Below are 20,983 nucleotides of genomic sequence, written 5' to 3'. Positions count from 1 at the left end.
GTTTTTACATAATTATGTTTATTTGTAATTATTAGTAAGAAATAAAAGGCTTTATTATTCTTATTTGATTTATTGTGTGCGGTGGCAAGGGGAGGATAGCGGTAACGTAATAAGTCCAGAAGCCATAAAATAGCAATTGGTAACCACAGCTCCGAGTTAGTGACAGTTATTTGTGGGTCTTTACAGGCTTTATTCATTTACTGGTCGAAGCTTTGGAATTATGTTGTTAAGTTAATAATATCCCACTGCTGGGCGCGCGTATCCTTCCAGAATGAGATGGGTTTTATACTCAACACCCTACGCTGACGAAAGTGCGGGTTGGCAGACTTTTAGTAACTTGTGGTTTGTGTAGACTCACGATGTTTTGCTTCACTCTTATAACAAGTGATAATTAATTTCCTATGCGCACATAATTGAGGAAAATCAGAGGGGAGTGCTTGGGATTCGAACATTAGGCCCTCAGTTTGAGAGACAGATTTTCAAACCAACAGGCTAACATTGCTTCACAATTAAAAAAAAGTATAGAAGCAGCGATTTCTGTAGACTTAACCCTGAGGACTTTAGACTAGAGATAAATCTTAACTGACTTACAAGTTACGCAACGTCAGGCGCGGTCACGCCTTGGATGGGTGACCACTGCATGATAATTTCGTATAGGTACATTCGAAAATTTAAATATAAGTAAATGTAATTTTCACTTTTACCTTGTGTGTATTCCATTACATACTCGAAAATGCAAACTTGTTTGTAAGTAAATTTTATCAAATATTTTTGGATCTCATCTACCATTCTTATATAAGAGGAGACTTATGCAGTGGGACGGCAGAGGGACCTTTTACATACCGCCTGCCCACATCTACAGCGAAACAGTGCGAAATGCCGACCAGCAGACAAAAAGTCGGGGTGAATGGCCCGCTGGAGATTGGGAGATTAATTGCGTCTCATTTTATCGAGCCTGTTCAGCAAATTGTTTGAGGGATGCCGATTGTCTGGCAAAAATCGATACTTGGTAACGGTACCAACAGGTAGTGGTTGAAACGCGTCTCTTTCGAAGTTCTAATCCCAGCCATTCCATTTTTCAAAGTTATGAGCGTATTGTTATATTTTTTTATAATATAGCAGTAGCAGCCGAGTGGGCAGTCCACGTGTTTTTTTTTAAATAATATATGACATAGAATGAGCAAAAAATAGTGCAGGCACCTGATCTTAAGTGGCTTCTACCGTGGACGTCTATAATCAACCCCAGACAAGATAAGATTCCTACGTGAGGTCGACTATTAATGCGACCCCTGAGAACTAAGTTGGAACGCCTCGGAAGCGTATGTCTCCTCCAAATTACACTCTGATCTGTTTCTTCAAATGAAAAAAAAAGTCAAAAATAAGTGGAGTTATTTTTCTATCAGGCAATCATTTTTGAGCTTAGAAAATGGCAGTTTTTATTAAATTATCTCTATTTCGTTTATTGGAATCCATTAATTGTATAGTAACAAAGTTATTTCACGAACAAAGGAATTCCCAATTAATCGATTCGTTTTATCGACGAGACAAGTCAATGTTTTAAAAATAAACTGCATCAGGTATCTCACACGTAAATAACTTTAAAACTATCGATACTCGTTTTAGTATACACCGCAAAAATATTGAACAACTGAATACTTTATGCCATGCTAATAAGACTCAAAAATACATGCAAGCATGGATCAACGTGCCATGCATAAAACGTGACCATTCGCCTCGCTATAGACGGGACTGTCCTGTATCCTTAGTATGAGTTTTAAGAAACTGAATATTCAATTGTAACGACATTTATTTTACAAATTTGAATAGTATGCATTTATTTTTACATTTTTAATTTAATTTTGATAGCGGAACGGAACTACAGCCGTTTTTGAAACTTATACTGCAGAACTTTAGTTCCGATACGGTCCACGGGGGCGCTATATCCTTAGTATGTACTTTTTACGTTTAAAAAAAAATGATAGTTTTTGTATTTGTTTACGTATATGCCCATATATTTCAAATCAGCGCCGCTAAGGGAGTGTATCAGGACTGATTGGAAATGTATGGGAAATATGTAAACAAATAAATAAACAGTCATTTTTGTTCAGTCTTTTAGTGTGACACTTATACGAGGCATTCCAACTTAGTCTTGAGAGGGAAGCACCATAGTTGTGGCCGACCTTGGGTATGACCACCGATCATATCCGAGATTACATCAATATAACTTGCCATCAGGTGAACTGCATGTTCGTTTACTATTTTTGTATTAAGTATACAACATTTTTGCAGTTTTCTGCAAGTGTCCCGTTCTGATGCGAAAATAAATGGTCACTTTAACATACGTGACTTTTAGGTTTAATGTCGAGCTATTAAGAACTCTAATGCATCGAGATAGAGCTAGTACTTATGTTATTGTTTTGTGGTCGTGAGTGCATACTTTAGCGTCGTGATGCCTTTTATGGGTGCCGGTGACGTTTTCATGGCTTCATACAAACGCTTTACCGCTTTTCTCAAGCGGTTTAAAATGGTAGAGTCTTACAAGACGCTAGAACCAGGAAACAATGCTTGAGAAGGACGTGTATTAAATTTTATTGTGTGTTAAAATTTATAGCCATGTAACGAACATAATTACTTGTTGTGAAATGTGATAGAGTCATGGTAGAGTCAGTGTCACGTTTCGCACATAGATGATAGAATGAAAATTAAATCTGCTATATGTGCGACAGGTGGAACTGATTTAATTTTAAAATTCTGGACATCTTGAAGCATACACTTATGAAAAACGGGTCGGGCAATACAGTTGGTTGAAAATATGACTTTAATAATCGATATAGATCTATAGAATTAGAATACAGAACTGTTGGATTTATGATATTATTCGACGCTTGTACTCAAAGCTATAAGCAACAAAATAAACACCGTCCATGCCATAACAGGTAGAATAGGTTAAAGGCAAGTCGATAGATTCAAAGAGCAGAGAACGGATTGGATTCTAATTAGAGATGGCATGTAAGGTGAATTGTAAATGCAATTGAAATTCTGCATTTTAGTCGAAGGATTCATAAAATGATATTATATTATGTTCCTGTTGAAAGTAGAGTCCAAGTATTAAAAATAGAATACTATTAGAAATGTAGAGACATTTAATCAATAGATATTTCACTTTATACAATAAAATTACATGTACATGTTGAAAGTAGAGTTTTCAAGTAAAAAGTAAAAGTGGACTACTATCAGTAATGTAGAGACACTTAACCAATATAGACATTTCACCGCGAACCAGTAAATGCGATCATTTTCTGGCGACAATGACAACTGTATTGACGCGTACAATAAAACAGTCAAACGAATCGCGATACGGTGTGGAGCGATTTATTTTCGCCATCAAATAAATAGAGTTGTAATATTTGTTATGAATACAAATATCACTTATATTTAACATTTTTTAAGTAACACTATAAGTTATTAATAATTTAGATCTCATTACGTAAACAAATAACAATTTTTTATCATATACTAGCTGACCCGGCAAACTTTGTACCACCTCAAAATCTATTTATCAAATATATTTCATATAAGATATAGCCTATGTTACTCGTGGATAATGTAGCTTTCGAATGGTGAAAGAATTTTTAAAATCGGTCCAGTAGTTTTTAAGCCTATTCATTACAATCAAACAAACAAACAACGTTTTCCTCTTTATAATATTAGTATAGAAAAACTTTCAACCACTTAGCTTTACATTTATTACTTTAACGATAATGAACTTTTCTTTACATTCGTACAAATTGTAATTAATTCATAAATGTGTAATAATGTATTACTTTGAAATATTTAAAGTCCATGAATATGCTTAACTAAAAACTATATATTACAAGAAGTTTTGTAAGAGCGTGTGTTACATTTGTTATTTAACGTCATCGGCCGCTATCTCCGATCGGCTGCGAACCCGTTGATGTCTTTTCTAAGATTACATCTGCGACGTGAGCGCGCATAACTTGACTCTACGATGTAGAGTCCCACTCAACAGTAACATAATACATGTATTAATGAGATTTGTATCCATTTGTATTTTTAAACAAGTTTTTATTGAAACATGTACTACAAGGTATGGTACTTATCGCGATTAATTTAACAAGTCTAATGATGTGGAGGTTTTGTTGAGTTGCTCCAGCAACCGGGTCCATCCTCAGATGAGATTAGTAATAATTAGTAATTTATTGCAGCTTACATTATATATTACATTTGCAGCTTAATCTTTAAATGTATGAAAATTTTCTATACAAGACTAATCTAATTTTAATTTGATTTATTTTTATATTTATTTTTATTTAATATTATTATTACTGACATTTTTTATTAAGTTTAGTTTTAATTTTATAATAATATAATTTGATTCCCAAATAAATGATTTCTATAGATAATAAAAATAATTTATTTCAGAATTAAATTATAAAGAGGATAACTTTGTTTGTTTGTTTGGTTGTAATGAATAGGCTCAAAAACTACTGGACCGATTTTAAAAATTCCTTCACCATTCGAAAGTTACATTATCCACGAGTAACATAGGTTATATTTTATATGAAATATATTTGATAAATAGATTTTGAGGGGGTACAAAGTTTGCCGGGTCAGCTAGTTATTAATATTGCAACGAAAAAAATCTGGATCTAAACCAGTATCAGGGTACCAGGGTACCAGGGTTTACTAAGTTAGTTATTGAAAGTTTATAAAAGTTAACTTTTTCATAAAAATATACGGATATACCAAGAAATACAGAATCTGCCAATCCACGATGCTTCACGTAAGAGAAAGTTGTTTTAATTACTGCGTAATATTCTTTTAATTACGATATACCTAATTACTAGCAATAATTAGTTACAGCTGTTTAACATACTGGCTTCTTTTAAATGGTCTATAAAAATGGCAGCATGCACTCCGCTAAAACAAATATTTATAATGAAATGTCTAGATTGCTAAGTGTCTGGATACTAGGTCACTATCATTATATGTATTTAAGTAACTATTATATAATTATACTTGACTTTTTACACCGGATTTCATTTACGATTGAAAATCGTTAAAAAAGGTTCTAACAGTCAAGTTCTTACGCCATTTGCTTTTGTTATTCAAATGATTATTTCCGTTATTCAAACTAGAGCCCTTGCAGTTATTCCGTTCCATTGTAGAGATTCCAAGATCGACATTAATAACAGTAAAATCGATCCGTCTCTACATTTCGAAGGCAAGGAAGGCTCGCTCCATTGTCATTAACGATACGATCAATCGTTGATGCGTTGATTAATGATTATTTATGGCGGCACGATTTAATGATTTAATGACGTCTCGCTTCAGTTGCTTCAACAAACGTTACGCACACATACCTACGTAAGTATGTTTGTATAAAACCAGGGCCGGATTTAGTGGAAGCTGGGTTACTGCCCCGGGGTCTCAACGAGACGGGGCTCACAATAGAGAAAAATAAAATTCAAACTTCATCGCATCAACAATTTAGAAGGCTTTTTTCCACACGGTGGTGAAATAATTTTATTTGTTGGTAGTAATTTGAAAGACTTAACGGAAAAAATGTCCCATTTAATTATTAATAATAATTGTAGGCCTCCGCATTTTCGTTACCCCAGGGCCTCTAGACCTTCAAATCCGGCCCTGTACATAACTACATACGTCGATACGTAATACAGGCAGTTCGGAATGTTAAAATGTTACGCACTCACGTACTCGTAGAAAATGTACTACCAATACTCGGAAGTTTTTGTGAATTACTTAAATAGTTTAGTAGAAGTAGCTGTATTACTTATTTACTACAAATTGTAACTTAGAAATCTTATAAATGGAAAGAAAAAATGGACACATTAACGAATCATAATTTTAAGGGTTAATCCGTGTTTTTTTAGTTCAACGTATATTAATAGTGATTCAATATATATTTTGCAAACAATATTTTCGGGTAATTTAAGTAATAACATGTTAGTTATTAATTTTTAAAAAATTATTGACTTCTAATTAGAATGACTGTTCGTAGGCGTATATTATATACTTACATAGTACAAAGTATCACTTCATTATTGATTGTGTAACTATGATATCACGACCAACAATTCTTTGTGTAACGTTCACAAAAACTCACCTCAAATACATCCAACGAGAGCCGGCTCCATACCACTCGTACGTAATCCAAAAACCACAACACTACACCTACTGCGCCTTCACGAGTACCGCACACCACGACAAAAACACATCAATCCACACTTATTTGTCACTTTGCACTTTCCGATATAAATTCACAGACACTTGTATGAACACTTAAAGAAAATTCAAGTGAAAAACACATGCGGTTTAAATGAAGGCTTTACTCAAACTGGCGCGTAGCGGCGCCACCTGCGACCGCGCATGTGCCGTCCTGCTCGCACGTGCCCACACGTGTACATCTGAAAGAGACGACCAATGTTAATGGTGTACCGATGAGCGAAAGCTTTTCGGGTCCAAAAAAGTTTGTACGTTATTTTATGGGACTATCGCGAAGTCAATGGAATGGCATAAGAAAACAGATGTGGTCTGTAGAAAGTTATGGTTACAGCCACTACATATGAGTACGTCATTTGGACGTACTCATATGTATATGGATATTTACCTCGCACTTATAATTTATAAGCACTCGCACTTATATTATCGATTTTAATGTTGACAAGTTTTCTATAAATTATTTCTTGAATTTTATTTTTAGACTATTTTTAGGGCTATTAATTGGGTTTTCATTAAGAAATATAATTAATACTTACTGCTGGAAATTGCTTTTGGTAGTAATTTATTCAACTGTCTTAGTATTTAAAAAAACAATTGAACTCACCTGATGATACTTGGACATTAGCGTCCATGGACCTCTGTAATCAACCCTAATTAAGATTAAAGTGTTGCCTGAGGCCAGGCAAAAAGGGGGTGGTACCCCAGAGTTACAACGTCTCCGATGCTTAAGTCTGTCTCACCACACCATGCAACCTTCGATCAACAATTGATCGAAGATTGAAACCATAACAATGCACCGGTTAAAATGCTGTAAATTAACACTGTAAAGGCAGCCATTTGAATTCCTCGAGTAAGTGTCTCTACCTTGCACCCTTCAAATCAAAACAAGATGATTACATCTATTATTTTAGAGCAGAACTATGTGTGACAATGGTGTAGCCGCAGTCGAACCACGTTAGATAGCACACGTACAAAAAAGCTGGATCGATTTTTTTATCATATAATGAATGTAAATTTCTACCTTATCTACATTTCTACATATCAAAGCACTAAGATCACACGCTGTTCGACGGATCATCAAATCATAACAAGGGCTTCAAATAAAATCAAATAGTCATATGATTGGCGTTTGTACGCGGCTATTAGAGGAGATTTACGAGTTTATCTCGACAGGTTGTCTTTATTATGTAAATTTAATGTACCAATTACATCGAACCTGCGTGGCGAGTACGACTGTCGATGTCACGCTAGATTCGATATTGATACTTATGAGTACATAAAATACCTATCTTTACTCTTTTCATTTTATATCGAAATTATTACTTATATGAGGTATAGGTGAAGGTGGTAGAACCATATTTGATATCGATACTTATACAGACATAAAAATTACTCTTTACTCTTTTCATTTAATTTCAACATCGGTACCAACCAAGAATTGAACCAGATAATGCAGCATCTAGGTAAAATATTTAAAAATGTTTAACTGTCGTTTTATCTGTAGAGTAAAGCTCTATTTAATGGATTAATGGAAATCGTTTTCACACAAATATACCTAAAGGTCCAAAAATATGACATAGAACACTTTCTACTTATAATATTTAAAACTGTCATTGTACCTACAAGCTAGAGACACTGTTAGTTAGTATATGAATAATAAAATTAATGGTTTTAATTCGTGAGCACGCTATGTCGAGAAAAAACACACTCGTGACCGGTGAAAATCAATGGATTCATTCATCCCCTTTGCATATTCTTTAAGAGTACCGGTAGCCAAACAAAACAGAAGGCGTAAGGGTCTCACCTCACTACAGTGTTGTTGATGATCCGATCCTGAATTAGTTTGGCGTAGGCCAAATATAAAATAAGAAGAACCAACGATAACACTTTGCTTATTACCACATATCTGGGTAAGGCTAAGGTTCTGTTAATATGTAATTTATACGAACGGAAACTGTTGAACAACCAACTAAAACAATAACCACATTTTACCATTACAAATTTGATATAATTATCTTATTTTTTTATCAAGAATATTAACATATGTCCTTATTTATACCACGTAAGTTACTAGTACTAGTGCTGCTATTGGTATCCGAAACCAAATCCATTAGCAGTCCTAACCTAGAATGGATCACATAACTCTATATGAGGTTAATCCCGAAGAGTTAACTGAAGAATGTATACTACTTAATAATTGTTACATTGCGTTAGGCATGGTTTAAATTATGCAGGCGCTCTGTAGGCGTCTGCACTCATCGGCCGTTAGGAGAGAACTGAGTGTCGTCCGCCTTTTCCAGCGAGAGACAGTGACGCTGTCAATCTGACAGCACCCAACGACAGAATATCAAAATAATATAATTTTACAACGGTTTTTTTTCTAATATTTATTATATGAAATACCGTACCGTACCGTTCCGTTTGCCAAAACCGGGGGCCGGACACGATAGTGTGTACAGTCGTTCAATGCTTCCGGCGACACGTGTCTACACAAAGTACACGTGAGCCCTATTGATATGCAGCGGATGTGCTCGACTAAGCTTTTCACTAATTCATTGACGCCAGGACGTGACTGAGGGCCGATCGGGATTCAAGGGGTTGAAGGGCTTAAGGGCATTGTCTTGCTTCGGAAAGACTTTGTGCTTTTGGAGCCTTTGTGCTATCGTTTTATCTTCATCAAAAGAAAAGTGATAAGTTCTGTTATCCTGCAGGTGATAAAAATAATTTTAATTTTATTTTTATAGAGCGATTTTGCTTATAGGCAAAGCAATAAAGATATATTACGTAGTATCCCAAAGTAGTATATGATAAAGTTTTTATTGATGTAATAAAGTTTTAAGTTTTTTTAATAATTAATGCTGTCTGGAAGAAATCCCTTCTTGTAACGATATCACCTGCTATTGCATATGTGTAATTAGAATGACCGTATATGTTATCGTTTGTATTGGATAAGATAGAAATTTAATTGTGGGATCAGTTTACTCAACAATGTTTATTTTGTTTGACTCTAGATATAAATATGTATTTAAAGCAGTATGTATTTTGAGCTGGGGTCTAAATTAATTTAACAACGACAATACGGGAACAATAGAGTTACTTTCAATTACTTATTGACTTAATTGAGAGGGTTCGTTTAGTATTGAGTATTTGCGATTCAAATAAATGAATGACTAATTAAGTACCTATAACTTGTTTAAATGAAGAATATAATTGTGAAGGTGGTAGAACCCTTTGTGGTTCGACTCCGGCGGCACCACCGCCACACCTATTTCTACCTAATTACGGCAGTGTTAAGCGCTGCTGTGTTCCGGTTTGAAGGGTGTGGTAAGGGAGACAGACTTTTCCGAGGCGTTCCAGCTTAGTCCTCAGGGGTAGCGGCGCATCTGTGGCTGACCTCAGGTAGGAATATCTAATCCTATCTGGGGTTGATTACAGATGTCCATGGGCGGCAGTAGCCACTTACCATCAGGTGGACTTCATGCTCGTCTGCTACTCTTATATTATAAAAAAAATATATATATATATAATCTAGAAAGGCGGCTTCGCTGTATGTATCTCACTTACACATTAGAGTACACAAGCGACATAAATAGAAATGACAGTTTTTTATTATAATGACTTTTGTATCACGTTATACGAATTTTCATGATTACTCTTTTAAAAAGTTTTTTTTTATAATTCTAGTATAAGTATACTCATAAGTTTAAAAAATACTTAAAATTTTAATATGACCAATACATGTTACATAATGATTTATTTGTACGGCAAGAACAATTACTTTAATCGTAGCTGCCTTTCAAAACTGACCATTAATTTCACAACTGAACTTTAAATGTCAAAAAGGAACAGAACTGAATATGAATATAATATAATGGAAAAACAGAACAGTGAGAATTGGGCTTGTTCACGTAGGGTTCCGTACCACCGTTGGAGCATATTGGATAGCTACCACCACTATCGTTTGTATGTATTGTCATCATAGATAAGTATAGATATCTCACCGCCTTGTAATTGAAGGAAGGCATTAAATGGCTTAAACGGCTGACAATTTTGTCAGCCATGTCAACGCGGAACAATGCCGACATGCGCAGTAAAATCGAGGACAAACAGCGACAGTTGAAAACAAAACTAATATCAATTTTATGTATTTATTATCATTTGTTTTTAGTTTCTACTTATAACCTATTATCTACTTAAGTATTATTTTTAAGTACCTACCATTTACGTTTCAAAATATAAACCGACCAAAATGCTAAAAAAAATGGTGGTTGGATGGGATCCCTTTTTATTTTATTCTTAGTAAGTATTTGTTGCTTTAGCGGATTCAGTGATATATTTCAAGAGGTACAGCCCTGGGACTAAAAGACGGACAGGAGAACCTGTATAGTGTTATCGTCGTTAATTCAAAGCTTGGACATTAACGATATCGCATTTTTATAATAGTACTTTAAAATAATAAGTCACTCGTTTGATTGTCACGAGTATGAAGTGGGGATGATACCATCGCGGCGCTCGAGTTAACAGAGAGCGGCATTCTTGTCGGACACTTCAGCAAGAACAGTTTAATAAAGGTGATATAGTTATAATCACTAGTGTGTACTTACTTACGTGTAATTGTAACATCGTAACTCCGTACCGTATATTATGTGACTATACTTATACATGACTACCTTCAAGAGGACTGATCACAATAGTATGGTTTTTTCTCACCCTTTTGTTGTACGGAACTCTTAAATACTGACTATCAGAGGTAGTTTTTGCACATCGACTTAATTAAAGGTGCGAGTCGTTCTGCAATTTTTTCATAAGCATAAAATAACTTTATTGGAGCAAACGACATAATTCTCGCCTGAGCGGTACAGGTTTGAAATAACAGATCGTTGTTTATCCCAACATTTCTGTTGTCTCACCAGCAAAGAGTTAACGACAGGAGATAAACTAAGTAGTTTATAATAAAGATTTTTTATTTTTTAAATTATTCTATTAAATATAATGTGCGTGTGCGTGCCATTGTGTGTGTGTGTATGTGTGTGTGTGTGTGTGTGTGTGCAGGTGTCTTGAAGTGACAAGCTGGAATACAACAGTGTAACTTATAGATGTATTATTTAAAATATGTTTTTTTTAATAATATAGGAGTAGCAGACGAGCATGCAGTTCAACTGATGGCCACTGCCGCCCATGGACATCTATAATCAACCTCGACAGGATTTTAGATATTTCTACCTGGGTTCAGTCACAGACGCACCGCTTCCCCTGAAGACTACGCTGGAACGCCTCGGAAAAGTAAGTATATGTATATGTATGTGTGTATATACCTATGTGTGGAACCCTCATAATTAACTCAGCATCGTTTAGTATTCGCCGGCGATAGAACAATCTGAAGCAACCCTATTTATATACCGCGCTATAAGATGCTATAAGCCAGCATTACCGGTCATTAGGCTACCCCACCCACACTTAAACGCACTTTTTATTCGCATTATTGACATAGTTTCTACTGTAAAAAGTAATATAATATATATACAATACATACAATAGTTCTTAAAATTAACACCCAGTGTTTTTTATTGAAGAGTCGGTATTTAAGTTGTAAAGTAGCTCATTTTCTGAGCTACTGAATATTTATTTGGAGCAGATTAGTGTAATGTCGTAATGTTCTTATCAAAAATAAGTATCAAACATACAGTGTGAATGACCATGGGCATCTGTAATCAACCCCTTATAGAATTAAGATCGAATTAACTGATATGATACGATAGGTCATATCTACTCGTCAGTAAGGACCAAAGGAGGTTGCTCACGAGGGATAATGAGCTACAGTCAGAGCCGACCGATGCCGACAGTCGTTGCCTGGAAGGTAAGGGTGGTTTACATCAAATGTCGTTTGTGTTTTAGAACCCTAAAATTGAATGTCTCCAAGTGTTTCTGCCACACCCTTAAAATTAAAAGATAAGTTGTTCTGTCACAACATAGAAGTAGGTCATTATCTCATGGTCTTAAAGAGAATAGGTATTAACCTATCTAAATCTAAAGAAAATTTCCGCCATTCCGATACAGATTAACATTTTAACTAAGCACAGTATCTTCCGTCATTTATCATTTTCAAAGTAAAAATCAAGAAATTAGATAAAAGCGTACCACTTTTCACTTAAGCTACGGCTACTATCTAATAAACGCGTATTAAAATAGTACTTTGCACCAATAAATAACAGTCATGTGTGGTGTATTACCAACACGTAGCCTAATGCTTGTTATTAGGGCAAACGTGGCCCTCGCCAAATTACCCTTGATAGTGGTGCGGGAATATAATTTATAGGGCGAATTATATCACGCTGTAGATGATCTTTAATATCAGCGGGTAAGGCAGTGGATGAGCTAAGTTCTTGAAAATATTGAACTCAATTTTGAACATTTCGCAGGACATGGGGAGGAAGTGTAATCGAGTTATTAATTAGCAATAAGATGTATAGAATATTTAAAACGTTAATCAATCTGAGACGGCGTCAGTGTGAAGTGGAAATAAAATTATTTTAGATAAATTTGTAGTAAAAAATAAAATGAAAAATATAGATATACATCGTCATGGATCAAAGAAAGGTTAAATATTAACTAAAATACTATAATTATGCTTGTAATTTTAGACCTTAAAATAAAACTGATATAATAATTAATATAATGACCTTAAAATAAGTGCATACTATTAATACAACGAGGCAAAAGTATTTTTTATTGAAATAAAAAGTAATTGTAGATCATTAAAAACTTCATTACCTCGTTCAGTGTGATTAGTTTCCCAGGCTTTTTCCGACCTTATTGCCTTTCTCAGGCAATGAAATGTAATGTATAAAGAAAACGAGGTAAAATTAGTAGGATTTGCAATCAACAAAAAAATCATATATTAACATTGGTGAAAATCGAAGGCATTTCTTATATTTGTAGTTAATTAAAATATTTTGTAAAAAATAGTCTTAATTAACAAAATTTGAAGAACTTGACTCGTTTTCTACGTTCCTTATTACAAGAGATCGTTTCTTTAATATCTTTATAACAAAGTTGCATCGAATGAAGTACTATTAGTACCCTTAGGCCAGGACATGAAACTTACTCAGCTAAATTGTACTGCAAAGTATAGACAATTTGGATATTCGTATTATAAAAAAGAAATATTTGTGGTTCCATCTATGTAATAAGATCATTTTTTAAGAAATTCGAGGAGCAAATCAGCATGCAGTCTGCCGATAGATTTAAAAAAAAACTCAAATAGGATTGATGTCCTCAGAGATCAGCCACAAATGCAATGTTAAGCTTTAGAACAAAATGCCCATAAATAGTCAAACTATCTGATTTTTGCATTGAAAATTTGTCAAAATTTCTGTTTTGTATTTGCTTACGTATTTCCCATACATTTTCAATCAGTTCTGATACAGTCTGCTAGGGGCGCTAATTGGAAATGTATAAGAAAATACGTAAACAAATACAAAACCAGTCATTTTTGTAAAAACGTAAAGCTCATACTAAGGGTCTTCCCTTAGTATTTTAGCTTAGCTTGTACTTTGTTGTGTTGTGTTATGTACGGGTGGTCTTATTAATAACGGGAATGAAGAGAAATTGTCGAATGTCGATTTTTGATAGGCGTTAAGTACACGAGCTACAGATCGCGCCGGTGACAGTCGCCGACGGTCGCTGTCTGATGTCAATAATCGTCGCCGACACTCGCAAGGTGATGCCGGCGATTGTTTTGTTGTGCGGGACCCACAAGCGGCGGCGACGGCGCGTCGTATATTAAAACCATAAGGAAGATAGCACACGAACGACACTAAAGCTAATGCAAAATAGGGATACCACTGACAGAAAATAATACATAATAATCGACTTCAAATTGTAATGCAGTTTTAAATGAAATTAACCTGTATATATAATCAATATTAAACGAAATATTGTCAGCCTGCACATAAAAATTACTAAACGGACTCATGCAAACATGCTTAATGAGTTCCCAGCATAAGATGAATTACACTATGGTAATATAATTGCAATAATATTAATAATATTACATTCAATTAAGCATACGTGCTGTAGAGTACTGGGAACTGTGTTATTTATGGAGACTACTCATAAACGTGAAATTAAATGAGCATAAAGCTTAATGATTTGATAAATTATACGTTTATAATAAACTTACATATTAAACTTACCCGCCACAGGTGCTAAAACTAATGTTTCCTGTGAGAATTAAAATTACATAATTGTAAATTGCACCTACGTGTTATAAATAAAAAAATACTGGCTGAATTTCAAAAAAGATATAACGATAAATATTGTTTTTTTTTCTCTACTCTGTTCTATATTTTTAATTTGCCACTTAATTTTAAATTTCTTATCTCACATAAACCTTAGACTATACAGAAAGAACAACAATTACTTACTAATTACCAATGTTTGTATTAACGAAACTAATCATTAAAAGAGTATAATTTAATATCAGTAAGCATCACTTTGCGGGATTCTTTCATAATAAAATCGGCAATGACCACCCAACGTTACCGCATTGTCCCAAAATATCCAATAAAAACTAACACCCACATCATCGCCACTTAATAAAAAAGAGGATGGAAGCATAAAATTCAATATGTTTTCATATAAGCCGCGTATCTCTTGCCGGTAACCGATTAGCTTCTCAGATTACAGTTTGTAAATGCGGCTGCGTAATTCGCTTGACAGGTTGCGTGTGGGCGCACCCTTATAGTCCGACAGATCATTTTTTACTTCCTTACTTTAAGGGTTAGTGTTATGGATTGAATAGTTTTCTGACTTATAGCAGCAGTGTTAAATGTTGCTGTGGTTAGAGGTGTGTCATGGTAAATGTCATCATTATTTTCTTCAAAAATTGTGAATGCTCGTCGAAGATTTTTTATATGAAATTCAAGTGGGCGGATATCTGTAATTAATCCATAATAGGCATTAGGATTGAAATCTTTCGTAAGGTCGACGACAAATATGTTGTTGTTTTACTGATTACTAAACACTTCCAAATTCAACACATAATCATACTGATATGGGATTTTTTTGTAATAATTTAAACGAATGTACTGTTTCCTCTAAAATTGAACTGTATGAGGGTCTGATAAAAAACCGATTATTTTTCATCCCTATTGTTGTGCTAATTTTGTTTGTAGGAATATTATTTTTGTTTTTTATTTTTCCAAATAAAAACGAACTGTGCTTATTTATTAAATGTACCATAAACAAATTTCACAAAGATTTACCTAGAGACCTTTTTTAGAAAAAATGCTTGAGTGTAAGGACACAGACAAACATTTGTCTATACTAATATTATAAAGAGGAAAACTTTGTTTCTTTGTTTGATTGTAATGAATAGGCTCAAAAACTACTGGACCGATTTTAAAAATTCTTTCACCATTTTAAAACTACATTATCCACGAGTAACATAGGCTACATTTTATAAGAAATATATTTGATAAATAGATTTTGAGGCGGTACAAAGTTCAGCTTGTATTGTAAAAAAGTACTTTCTACTACATTATAAACAATATCAACATTTATAAACACAGTCTATTCGAAAGGGTCATGCTCGACAATGAAGTGTCAAAACAGCTCAACTCATATTTGTTGAGCTCCGTGAGATCCGCAGCTCAGATAACAGGGACAACTCACAATACCGACCGTGTGGTCCTGTGAGTAGATATTGTATCCATGTAGTAAGTAAAATTGAAGTGACTCATCTTATTTTTAAATGAATCGTCATTTCAAAATATTATGATTATATAATTGAACAAAAGAGTAGTAGTGTTTTTGATGATGTCTACATTTAGACACATATTTTCAAAACAATTGAACTGATTTGCATGAAGCTATCGCGCAAGAGCTATGGCGTAAGCCATGCAATTCACTTTGCTTAAAATATGTCTTGAAGTCAGCTCAAATTAGTAAACAAACATTTACAGGCTGACTGCACACTGCTTTACTTCATAAAAAAATTAAAGAAACCTAATTACGGTAAAAATATTTTTCAATTGGACCTAGTAAATCTCTCCGACTATCTCTTATGTTCTAGCGCGTAATCAATGATAATAATTGTCCTTTTACAGTCAAATAATGTCTCTTCGCTATATCTATTCGTTTAATCTATACAAATCTATAATCTCTGGTGATATCTGTAATCTCTACCATAATAGCAATAGCAAATAGCAGAGCTATTAAAACTTGACCATATTTAGGCAAGTGAAGTGATGTGTTTCCATTGCACATCTAAGTATACTAAATAAAATACAAGTTTTTGCGATGAAAGTACTTAAATCCGTGTATAAAATAAATATATACAAATTTAAAATTAGTTTCTGAAAATCTTTCAAAATGTGGACCAATTTTGCTGAAACTTTCTCCCTAAAGAGCTTATTATGTTAACGTGCCTACATTATATTCAGTATTCAAATTGTTCACGCAGTAAAAGATGTACAAAATATGTATTTTAAATATCTGTATTTCTCTATATATTTGTAGTATAATATATTCTTTTAATCATTTTAGCGATATTAGAAGCATTACCGAAATGTGCTCATGATTTTACCATACACAAAGTTATTTATATAATACTAATAACTAATAACTATACATATAGGTTATATAAAAATTAAAATATCATAAATCAGATACAACTATGTACATTGATAGGCACAACTACCTCTTGTACATTACCGTGCCGGCATTGCTAATGGAAACCTATCCAAGTAGTCTACGAAGAAAAGCAGGAAGCGCTAATGAATCGTCTTCAGGGTGCCAGTACAGTGCCAGCCTTCTGAGAAGCGACGCAGCGATAATGCACCCATAGCCATATTCGTTCGTATGTGATTAACTCGTTACTCGAGGGGAAACTGCTAAATAATCAACTGTTAAATGTGTACATGTTTCATAAACTTATATTTATTGAGGGTTCTTTTGGTTAAAATTTGAGGGAAATAGTATTTAATTTGTAACGGGGTCGTCTCGTCTAACATGTTTTTTATATAATTTAGAAGTAGAAGACGAACCGTCAGTCTACTTGATGGTAAGTGGTAGCCCATGGGCATCTGTAATCAATCCCAGACAATATCAGATTCCTACCTGAGGTCGGCTACAGATGCGCCGCTTGCCCGTATAAGCTGGAATGCCTCGAAAGCATGCCCTTACCATACCAGAAATGACTATACGAATACAAATATTGAATTCAGGGTATTTTATTACATTAATAGGCAATAAAGATCCGTTTTTGTATTTGTTTTAGCAATATATCTTTATGGATATTATTAAAATTATTTTCTATCTATCCATCTCCGTAGTCGTAGTCAGCCAATCAGGTGTTTGGCTACAATTCAATACAAGTAGGAGAAATTAACTGTACCACTATAACTCCCCATGGAGTAACACATAGACACAAGGTGAAAGAATATCTGCATGTAAATGACACATAAATATGTATACACGTATGAATATGTTTAGCAATGGTAAATAGTAAAGATATTTCTTAAGATTAGATCTTAGATTAATGCTAGTCAATATCCTTTACATTACTGTAAACCAGTGTTTTTCAATCTTGTCATATCACACCTTTGATTTGTAAAAAGATCTCGCGACCCCCTACCTATTCCACTGTTTGTAAAAAGTATCTTAAAGCACAGTAGTGAGTGTAAAATTTAAGTAAACAAATAAATTTATTATTAATATGTTACGAACATCAATACGTACTTACAACCTTTTTATTTATTTCTAATTACTAATACAACTGTAATATTTAAAAATAAGAATCAGTGAAATACATAATCAAGTATCTTTAAAAGTACCCAAATTATTTTTTAGTAAAAATATCTTATTGAATTATATTTTGGTTTCGTGACCTTCTGCAGCCACTTATAGGTGTTATGCGGCTCTCCAGAGGGTCGGGATCCACACTTTGGAGAACACTGCTCTGGGATTACACAGCTGGACACCGTTTCCTCTCAGGCTGAGAAGTTATCCATCACGCTTGCTAAGTGTGGGTGGTAGACTTCATAGACGTTTGAGAGTATTATGGATAACTTCCGGCACTTTCTCATGACATTATTCTGTATCGTGAATACAAGCAATATTTTTATTTTTTTCAGTTATTTTATTTATTTACAAACTTGTAGGTACCTACTATCTTTTATTTAATTTTTTGGTGTAGAGCACAGGTCTCTACCCAAACTTGAATGAAATCTGGCGCGAACTCAACTTTTATTATACAGATAAAGGGACTAGTAGACTAGACTAGGGACATATGGACTCGACATATGATATTCTATGCCACCTGTTAGGCCCCGAAAAAGTTTAACACGTTCACTGCGGTTCACCCACAATCGGCCCGACGCGGTGCCAAACCAATATGCGCACAGGAAAAATAGGTCTTTCTCGCTAGTGCGAAACCTGTTTCTTGGGTATTTTTACGGCAGGCCTTTTTCGACCTCCGCCGCATAGAACGTAAAAAAAGTTATCTCAGTGCGGGGGCAGGCCTGTTTTGGTGGATGACCGCTCGCGACCTGTTGCCGCACTGTGCAGATGCGTACGCGTTGACCCGCTAGTAGTGTTGTGCTAGCTTCGAGAGGAGGACGCGCTCGCGCTACTCGGTTTCCTGCAAGCTTCGTTACAATGGCGCCTTGTAAAAACAAAATAGTACTAGAAAATGATAGTGATAACGAAGAAGAATACGGTGGTTCATATTTCGAAATCCCTAAGAAAAATCTTTGTAATTATATAAAATTTTGGTCTACCTTTATAATTACTATTTTTGACTTATGTGTAACACATTAAAAAGGCTCGGCTTGTGTTTATTAAAATTTAATAAAATTAATGACTCGATATTTTCTTTTCTTTTACTATCCCATCACTACAGAAATTACACTCTAGTGCGGTATCGGGCCTTATCGACCAGACATTTTTGATTGCTAATTTCTAATTTTCTATTTGGAGGAGCCAGGGGCGGGACTAATGTATAGACAAGTGATTCATGAGGATTTTAAAAGTATAAAAATTTATAATGTAAAATGCGCCTTGACTAAGATAATAGGGCTTCAATACCACCCAGAGGTGTCGGGTCGAAAAGGCCTGCCACGCACAATAAGAAAGTCAAGTGGATGCATTTTTGGACTGCCGTCGCACTAGCTGAAAGTTACTGTTTTTTTTTACGCAGCGAACGTGTTAAAGATCCAATAATAAATACTGTGATCGTGAATATGTGCTCATCTAACTGCCGAGCACGCCTGACCCTGCTTAACTTCCTAAGCCTAAAAGCTTAATCGGTTAAATAGGTTAAGATCTACACAAGCTTACTTCTTACGTTCCTTGTAAACTGGTTACTCCAAGTATAAAAGAATCAATCTTCAGCACTATATCTGAAATACGGCCTTGCGGTTCGCCTCTATCTCTCTAATGACTCTACTGATAACATAAGCGTCGATTAAACGCGTCTAATTGGACACAATCATTCACTCCCTAGCCAATTCATTTGTCTTATCGGTACCATTTTAATTAACCCTTGAACGTATGCGATTCTTAATGATAAAGTCCGTTCAGCACTTACCTTAAATAACGGTAAAACCCTTTGTAATTCGACCCCCGAAGGACCACCGTCGTTCATATTTCTGCCTAATAATGTTCCAGTTTGAATGGTATGTTAAGGCAGATATATTTATCCGAGTTGTTTAGACTTAGTCTACAAGGGTCACGCATCTAGCGCAGAGCTCAAGTATGATTCTAGACTTATCTGGGGTTAATTGCATAGAAACTATATGCCAAAGAGTAAATATTTCTTTATGATACATAAACAAATATTTGAGCACTAAAATTGCTTGTGCGAATATTTTCGAGACATAGTGGGCGTAAATAAATAAACGTTGTGAATGATATAATGATGAACTAAACGCCATTTATTGCACATTTGTAGCTATTTATGTAATAAAAATCAACGCGGACCCCCATTCGCCATAATCGCCATACGGACAAAATTGGTCAATTGGTGACGCTTTCCAATTTGGTAAATTGTTCTAATGACTCCTTTGTAGGGTGCCCTTAAATTTGTCTTAAAAGTGAGGACACGTGTTTTGGTAAATATATCATATTTTTTAGAGATTTAATATTATCTACATTATTTTAAGTTAAAAGGGCCCCACAGGAAAGACCAAGAATAAATCTGAAACTTGCCAAAACTTTCTGAAAATGTGGTTGTAAAATATAATATAAGTATAAATTATAAAATAGTTTTTCAGGAGAACATCAAGCTTAAAATATTACGCCAAATACGAAGTGCCCGGCGAACATGTTAGCAAATATTATATATGAGTGTTTTACGTCAGAAACGTATGTAACATGTACCTAATTGAATCTAATTATGAACTAATTTACGATACAAAACATTATAAAATGCTTATGTCGGTAGCAAACCACTACTAATGTTATTACAGCAATTTATCTTCCTCTGCTACGTTCGGAATTTAAGGGTATTTGTAATGTAGCTTTTTTTAAATTAGATCCAACCTATGGCTGAGTAATCTACAGAGGGGGTTACTTTTCATGACATAAGACTACACTTGAGTTTATGAATACTTGTTATTTCCCACAATAAAGTCGTTTGATTCCCGGTAAGGTAATATTAAAAAAAATGCTGTTTTAGTTTTTATCAAAATCGGCCTAGTAACTTCTTTCAGCATTT

General features: G+C 34.4%; 1 protein-coding gene across 1 annotated transcript in view; it reads right to left on the bottom strand.

Moving 5' to 3' along the window:
- The window catches only part of LOC140754136 (ankyrin repeat domain-containing protein 55-like), a 109,813-nt gene that overhangs the window by 49,231 nt on the left and 39,599 nt on the right, over positions 1-20,983 (bottom strand). The window contains exon 2 of the mRNA XM_073089062.1: positions 6,149-6,449. The gene's annotated coding sequence lies outside the window, so the exon portion shown is untranslated. The remainder of the gene's footprint in view (positions 1-6,148; positions 6,450-20,983) is intronic.

The sequence above is a fragment of the Epargyreus clarus genome, unplaced genomic scaffold, assembly GCF_041222505.1.
Source record: "Epargyreus clarus isolate Ecla_fem2 unplaced genomic scaffold, WU_Ecla_fem_2.2 ptg000027l, whole genome shotgun sequence".
In the NCBI taxonomy this organism is placed as follows: Eukaryota; Metazoa; Arthropoda; class Insecta; order Lepidoptera; family Hesperiidae; genus Epargyreus; species Epargyreus clarus.
This window is presented reverse-complemented; position numbering and strand designations above follow the sequence as displayed.